Genomic DNA, 8,261 nt, shown 5'->3' with positions numbered 1-8,261 from the left:
TCTTTATAACTCCCAAACAATTTACTACCACATTGTTAGCCATTTTGGCCCCAAATTTAGTAGTTTCATTTACCTCTAATCCCAAACGATGCATCAACTTTTCCGTCATGACACAAATCTCTGCACCTCCATCCACATATGTCTTTGACACTCTCTGCCCATTGATTTCGGCTTCCACTAGAGGTACAATATCTTTCATCTTTCTAGCCTGGATTGCATTCACATGTCTATTCTTCATGGGTCTAATGCTTACCATCTTTGACCATTGTCGCCGCACTGTTGGAGATAGATGTAGTAATTGTGGCCATGAAATTTTTGGCCCTTGATTCCTCACATCAGCAAGCAAATCATAAGCTCTAGTATCTTTACCCAAGGGAAAATCATCTGGCTCAATGTGTCGGCGTGAGCGAGCCCTCCTCTTTTTACTGTTGCGTGTCTTTGCAGCCACTGATGACTCTGCCTCCTCTTCCATATTTTCAACCTCCTTTTGTGGTGTAGGCTCCATCTTCTCAATTCTCCGGGCTTTCTTCACCGGCATTGCTTCAACCTCTACTACTTTGTCATTTCCTTTGACATCACTCTCATCTAAACTAATTATCCTAACATCATGATTCTCTGGCGGTTGAACAGGCAAGGGCGGCACCTCTGCAAGTGGTCGAGGATGCTGGAGAACTTGAACCGGTGGTGGAGGCCTTGGATTCGGTGGAACAAACCTTTCCCTAGGTGGTGTCACTTGTTGTCCCCTCCTTCTTGGTTGGAACCCATTTCCTGGAAAACGCCTAGGATGAGGGCAAAAGTACATACCATGGCCAGTCTCCCCACAATTATAGCAAACATACTCTCTTTCTTGTCTTCTTGGACCTCGATTGCCTTCATTTATGAGGGGAGGGGGCCGCACTCCTTGCACCAAATTTAATGAAAGGCTTTCGAGTTGATTAGTAATGCGTTGTAGGAGCTCTTGCTGTGGTATCTCTGGTTCAGGTGGGGCCTCTGCTATTTCTCTAGGCCTTGGCATGGTTGGTAAAACCTGCATGGGCTCAACTCCCCCCTTCACTTGGGCTTGATACTTCAATTTTCTATCTTTCTCTCTCGCATAAGTGACTGATTCTTCATATGATGTGGGAAACTTTCCTTTGACTTTCTCCCTTAGTAGAGGATGGAGTCCGGCTAGAAAACAATCTTTCTTAAGGCAATCAGGTACTCTTTCTCCCTCGGCTAAAGAGGCTGTCCATTTATCCCACAATTTTATAAACATGCCTTCATAGGTTTGGTACTCCCCTACTATGGTTTGGCGAAGATCTAAGAGTTGTCTCCAAATATCTTCAGGTGGCTCTGTATATTGGTACTTGTGCATGAATGCGGTCTTGAGATTCTCCCAATTACCCCTTGTAGCCTCCAGGAGAGCTTGATACCACACTCGAGCATCACCCTTTAGAACTAAAGGGAAGGCCCGTACTTTGGTTGCTTCGTCATCCCGGCCTGTGACTAGGAAGGCCATTTCTAAGTCATCCAAAAAGTCCAGAGATTTCTCCCCTTTGTGCCCAAAAAAACTTGGAAAAGCCATGATAGGAAGATGTTGGCCTAGCTCAATACAAAATAAAGATGAACACGTCTAGGCCCAAGTCATATCTTATTAAGGGTAGAATAAATGGATTTACAGATGCATTAATCTCAGCAAGACGACGAGGGCCCAATAAGACCCTTATAACATTTTGAAACCTGAGCTTTGTGCTAACAATTATATGCACGGTTTGTCTAGCAAGTGGACGGATAGGTCCATACAAGTCCCTATGGTTCATGGGATACACTTAGAGTAGAATGAATATGTGTACATTAAAGGAGATGTTATAATCCAAAATAGGGAGTATTATGTGATCAGGTGACAACAAGATCTCTCTCAACCTCTCAGCTCCAAAATAGAATACCAACCTTTGCTGAAAATGTATCTTTCTACTAATGCACACATCCACCCGAATGTTTTGAACCGATTGAAAGTTGTAGAAAGTAGGAGTAGTCATTTATGCATTAACTACAAATGTACACTACAAACTTTCATGAAGCGTGTCGTTGAAGCTATGGCCTCTTAGATCCCACCATTCGAGAGATGCGAAGGACTTGCTTACCGCTGATTAGCGTAGCTTTTGTGTGACCATCATCAGCCTTGTAAAGTTCATAGGCTTCGATAGCTATCTTTTCAATTACTTTGAGTCTTCTTGCTAGTAGTAGTTGAAGCGCATCACCATATGTAGCCTCTCGCCAATACCGCACACCATTGATGTGTAACTCACCCTCCAAAAACTTGTTAATCCCCGAATTTGAAAGCGCCTTCACCACTTGAAGACGAAGCTCCGTAGGGAGTGTCTTTACACTAGACACCAAGCACTCAACACAATGCCTTGACGTAGAGACTTGATGAGAGCAAGATTTCTCATGAAGCAAAGAAGGATGTGTGTAATTAACTTGCTTTACCCGCATACGTGCCGTTTGTCGATAAAGGTCATTCTTCTCTTGAGCTTCTTTTGGAGACCATTGCGGTACTCTTGAGCGGCGAATCCCTTGAATAGGGTTTGATGAAGATTCCTCCTTAGTGATTTCTTGACAAACACTCGTTGAAGAAGAGAACAACTCCTTAGATGTTTCTTTCTTCTTGGAAGTTGTAGAGCATAGCTTGAGAACTCCTCAGCGGGGGCACCAAAAATGAGGGCTGAAATGATGAATGGGTTGCCTCTTACCCATCCAACCTCCAATCCTCACTAAGAGAACTAAAGAGGGGCACCACCTAGCCAAAGAGAGGATGGGCTAGGACATCCCTATTCTCAAAGAGAATCAAGAAAGCCAAGACACAAATTTACAAGAGAGAATATATGTGCTAGACACCATATTGGAATATAAGAGAGAGAGATGAGAGGAGAGGGAGACAAGAGGAGAAGAGATAGAAGAAGCTTGCTATTATGCTACATGGAATGAGAAGATGAGAAGAGATGGAGATAATAGGAGAAGAGGTAGAGGAAGCTTGCCATTATACTACATAATAAAAGAACTCACTCATAGCTTACCTCAAAGAGATGAGGGTATTGTAGAGTGCTCTCATGGACTTGTCATTCTCCCTCCTCCCTCTTCCTTCTTCATTCTCCATGGGCTCTTTATATAGCCTTCATGAGGGATTAGATTAAGCTAATCTTCTTGATTAACATAATCCTAGATGATGTATGGCATCTTTGAAAATATGGAGAGTAGTGGATGGGACAAGTCCCCACCTTGGTCATCATGCAAGAAGCCAAGGGTGGTGGTAGACAAAATAGAGAAATGGAGCTAGATTACAAGAGGTGGGTGCCCAAAGCACATTATTATAATATATTTACAAGAAGGATAGAGTGGAAAGTTGGTGTGTTGAAAGAGAGAAGAAAATTGCATATAGCCAGCAGTCTGCGCCTTCGTAACTTCAAATCCGTGAGGAATTTGGAAAAAGTTTCTTCTGCAACTTTGTAGACCAGATCGAAACCGATCGGCCTTCGCGGGATTTTTCTTGAAATTCGCTTTTTCTTGGGAGTTATTGAGATTATAAAAAAGGGCTTCCAAAAGCTGCTTTGACTTTAGTATCCCATATGTATATAAATACATATAAGCATGTGACAAAAGGGGTCCATGCTTGTAAGCTTTTGTGCAAGATCCAAATGACACCATGATGTGGATATTGACTTGTGTGCAAGGGTGAGGTGTCCTCTAATGATGGTGATAGATTCCAAATCTTAGTGATGCAGACGGAGCCCATATGTAGTTGGAGGCTAGTCCTTTGAAAAATCTATGCATTCACTCAACTCCTAGGTGTAATCCATTTTCATCTTCACTAAGATAACCATCCCATTTACCCTTTACATTGACATGCCTTCTAAGAACTTGTTCCCCCCATTTGCTAGAGTTATCATAATCGAGAAGCAATGTAGCATACCTAGTGCTTGAAGAGTAAACCTAAAGTGATATGGTAAGCTCTTGATAGGGGCCTTGGCCAAATTTTGTGGTAATAATCCGGGTTGTAAAAAACCCGGATCAACAGCATGAGCATGCTTAGGATTCATAGGATATGGTCGTTGCTTGACCGGCGTTGTGTTGTGGGTTATGGGGATATTATGAGTTACGACACTCGAATCTACCCTATGATGTTTATGTCATTCTTCCTTCAACCTTCAGCGCCTCAAGTGGATTGAAAAGTCCCCTTTGGTGTGTCTGATCTTACATGGTTGTGGCACCTCAAGATCAGTATCTGAAATTATCTCCGACTCAGAATCAAACTCTCCATTTTTACTAAAAGAGGGAGTCTCGTCTAGTGGTCGTGGTTCGAACGGTGACTGTATTCTAAGCACTAGCGAAGCACTTGGCTGGGCAATGCTTGCTTGTCCATAGTTAATTGCCCCTACGTGCTCCAATCAGGCTCGATCGCAATCCATGCGCATGACTCCTCTCTCAATTCCAAAGGCATTCTTCCTACGCAAGTTGGAATCAGCTTGAATTTGCTCTATCACCCTTCCCTCAGTATCGTATTCCACAGTGTCCATCTCTCCTTCGCTTCCATCACTGAAGGAACAACAATCCTTGTATTCTTTGCTAGAACCATTCTCCTCTAACTGCTCCTCGTCTCCTAGGTCTTGATAGGGCCTTTCCTTCTCATCGATGACTAAAGCTTGACATGCAAGGACTTGGGCACCGTGCGCAACGTCAAACTAGGTATCTAAGTCACTATGTCATGATCGTGTAGATTAGTTGTCCCTTACTTCATTGGTCCTTTAACCCACTGCTTCAATTCTTGCCATAGTATCGGATGCTACCTAAGCAGATCTCTTAAGCTTAGAGTCACTGAGGTTGTCACTAACATAGTGAGGAGGTCGTTAGTTGCTTGCCTCTCTCATAACTCTGTGTTTCTTTGCCAATGGCCCCGACTAGTTTGGTGGCCCCGTAGCGTGTAGACTCTGTTTAAGCAATACTACTTGTGGTACAACCACGTCTCTGGACTTTCTTGTGGAGGCGAGGCTGGTATGCTTGCGCTTGAGAGATCATCAATCTCCTCTTCCAATATGGGCTTAGCATCCTTCAAGTGCTCCTAGATTTTTTTTCATTCTCTTTGACCATTTCGATGGCCTCAAGTTGGCGCTTCGAGTTGGGATACTCCTCGACCTATGCACCCCCCTTCTCGGCCATTTTTGGAGCTGACGTTTCTGCTTCCGCGTCTGTCACCTTTTTTTCGACAGGTAGCATCATGATACTCTCGGTTGTTAGCGTAACCTTTGCACCAGTTTTCTTTCTCCTTTGTCTATGGCTCTTCTTTCCGATTAAGATTGCATCTCTAAGTTGCTAGATCCAGGCAATGATATACCAGTCTGCTTTGTCTGTGCGCGGGTCATGACATACAACGGAATGGGTATATCTTCTCCGTTAAATGTCTCAACTCCAAACAATTTCAATGGTACAAATGGCTCGTTTGCCACACTAATGGATGGCTTTTATTGTCTAGGACATTTCGCAAACAGGTGAGTGATTCCACACTATGGGCATCTAAGCCGACCTTTTCCCGATCAGCCTAATCCCATTCGAGGTAATGTGAGATGTGTCTCGGGTAATTGCAATTCCAACAAGAAATCGGTTCTTAGGCATGTGCCTCTACCCCTTCCTAATGCCATCATTGGTACCGGTCGGTAATTCATAAGGATTCCATTGCCCTTTTCGTTATACATGGTACGCAGATCGGATGTCGTATGCTTGCGTAGTGAATGCCGGAAGGTCCCCAAGAACAAAAAAACTCTACTTTTTGCACAAAACTCAAGGTAAAAAGCATGCACGACATAAACAAGAGACCAATTGGGTACAATCTCTCCCCCATGCCTTGTGTGAGCGCTCCACAAAGCGGTATTTTATGTATTAATCATCTTCAAGCTCAAATAATAGCCCCAATTACAAAATAACACACTTTTGGCTTTTGAGTTTGCTTTAATACAAAATAGAAATAAAGCTAATGGGCGGGCGTCCAAAGAGTCAGGCATACCCAATACAATGTCCAAGTACAAATAACATAATCGTGCGTCCATGCGCATACAAAATAATAAACAAATATCTAACGCCTCAATAAATAGGCGCGACAAAATATAGGCGTCATGCCTAAGGTATGCGCCCATCAAAATATAAGTAATAACTCGAATACTCGCTATCCTCCAATGCTTTCCTCTGCCACTGCTGCTATCTTTACACATCAATTGAAGCATTCACAATCGTTAGTAAAATAATACAATTAAACCGACAAAAGTGAATACCTAGCAGTCTTCAGCTACATAAATAAATCAACTGGTTAGAAATCAATCCTAACCTTAATTTATTACAAGTGCGCACTCTAAACTCATAAACGTTTATTAATTTAATATGCATTTTGCGAAATCGCCCGCTATGGAATCACCCATGTACACACTAAATTAATGAAATTGCCCGAAAAGGATAGGCGTCCCCATCAACTTCTCGCACAAAGAAGTCCACTTTGTGTATGAGCCCCGATCATCAAAGTTTATGGAATCCACCGTAAAACCTCACGGAATCCACCGTGGCACGGAATCCACCATGAAATATACCTCCTGGCATCATACCCCCGGGGTGGGATAGCAATTGACCTCAATTGCTATTAGCTCAATGTGTAGCTAACAGAGTGGAGAAAGTATTTAAGTCTCTAGCGTGCATCCATTGGGCTTCCTCTACATGATGGTTCTTAAATTTGACTAGATATCTAGAATATCTTCGGCCAGTTCTAGTAGTCATAAAGTCAGTATCTATGATAGCTTCAAGTTTAAGTATTTCAGTCTCTTCATCTAACAAAGGTGGGTTTTCATAAACAGGGTGTACAGGTAATTGGCCTCTAAAGAATTGTAATAAACTAATGTGAAATGTGTTGTGAATTTTCCAGTGAGGTGGTAATTCTAACTTGAATGCATTGCCATTGATTTTGTGAATGATCTTAAATGGTCCATAAAATCTAAGTGCTAATTTTATAACTGGATGTTTATCTACACTTTGTAATCTACATTTTTCTATTATCAACCAAACATAGTCAACTTTAAAATTCTTTGCTTGTCTTTTCTTATTGGCTTGTTTGGTATATGATTGCTGGGCTTTGGCAATCATGTCTTTAACCTCATACAAAATAATAGCGTGCATACTAGCAATATCATCAGCACTCTGAATTCTATTTGATAAAGATGCAACAGGTGTAGATAATCTATAACCATAAATCACTTCAAACGGTGCTTTCTTTGTAGATGTGTGTAGTGTATTGTTATATGCAAACTGTAGTAAATACAAATGTGTGTCCCATGTCTGTAGTTTAGACATAGTATAAGCACGTAAAAGATCTAAAATAGTACTGTTAGTGGCTTCTGTTTGTCCATTAGTTTTAGGATGGAATACAGATGAAAAATCAATTTTTGTTCCTATGTTAGTAAACAAAGTAATCCAAAAGTTGTTACAAAATCTAGAATCACGATCAGAAATAATAACTTTTGATAATCCATGGTTAGTGAAAACAGTTTTCAAAAACAATTGTGCTGCTTGAGATGCTGTTAAAGTTTTCTTATATGGAATGAAATATGCTTGTTTACTAAACATATCTACTATAGTCCAAATCATAACATGGTTAGCTTTAGTATTAGGTAAACCAGTAATAAAATCCATAGAAATTTATTCCCATGGTCTTGATGGAATAGATAAAGGCATAAGTAATCCATAGTGTTTACCATGATGTCTCTTAACTCTTTGACAAATCAAACATTCAGAAACAAAGTTAAATATATCAGTATCCATATGTGACCAATAAAAATCTTCAATTAATGTACGTAAAGTAGATATGATACCTCTATGACCTTGATATGGAGGACAATGAATCTCATTCAAAACAAAATATCTATATGGAACTGTAACACATAATCTCTTTTCATAAAACATGAATCCATTATTATAAGACAGTGAATCAATAGAAATCCAGTTATTTCCAACTAATTCATTCCAATCAGCATGAAAAGTAATGTCTTGATTATAAGTATCTTTCAAAAGGGTTAGAGAATCAAATGATATAACAGAAATATTGTGAATGGTGGGTCTTCTACTTAATGCATCAGTCACTACATTTTCTTTACCTAGTTGATATTGAATGATGGGATGAAAACTCTCAATAAAGGCTGTCCATTTGATATGTCGGTCAGATATTTGAGGTTGGCTAAGTAAATGTTTAATAC

This window comes from Lygodium microphyllum, chromosome 27, assembly GCF_053477565.2.
Source record: "Lygodium microphyllum isolate KBCC chromosome 27, Lygodium_microphyllum_v1.1.10, whole genome shotgun sequence".
In the NCBI taxonomy this organism is placed as follows: domain Eukaryota; kingdom Viridiplantae; phylum Streptophyta; class Polypodiopsida; order Schizaeales; family Lygodiaceae; genus Lygodium; species Lygodium microphyllum.
This window is presented reverse-complemented; position numbering follows the sequence as displayed.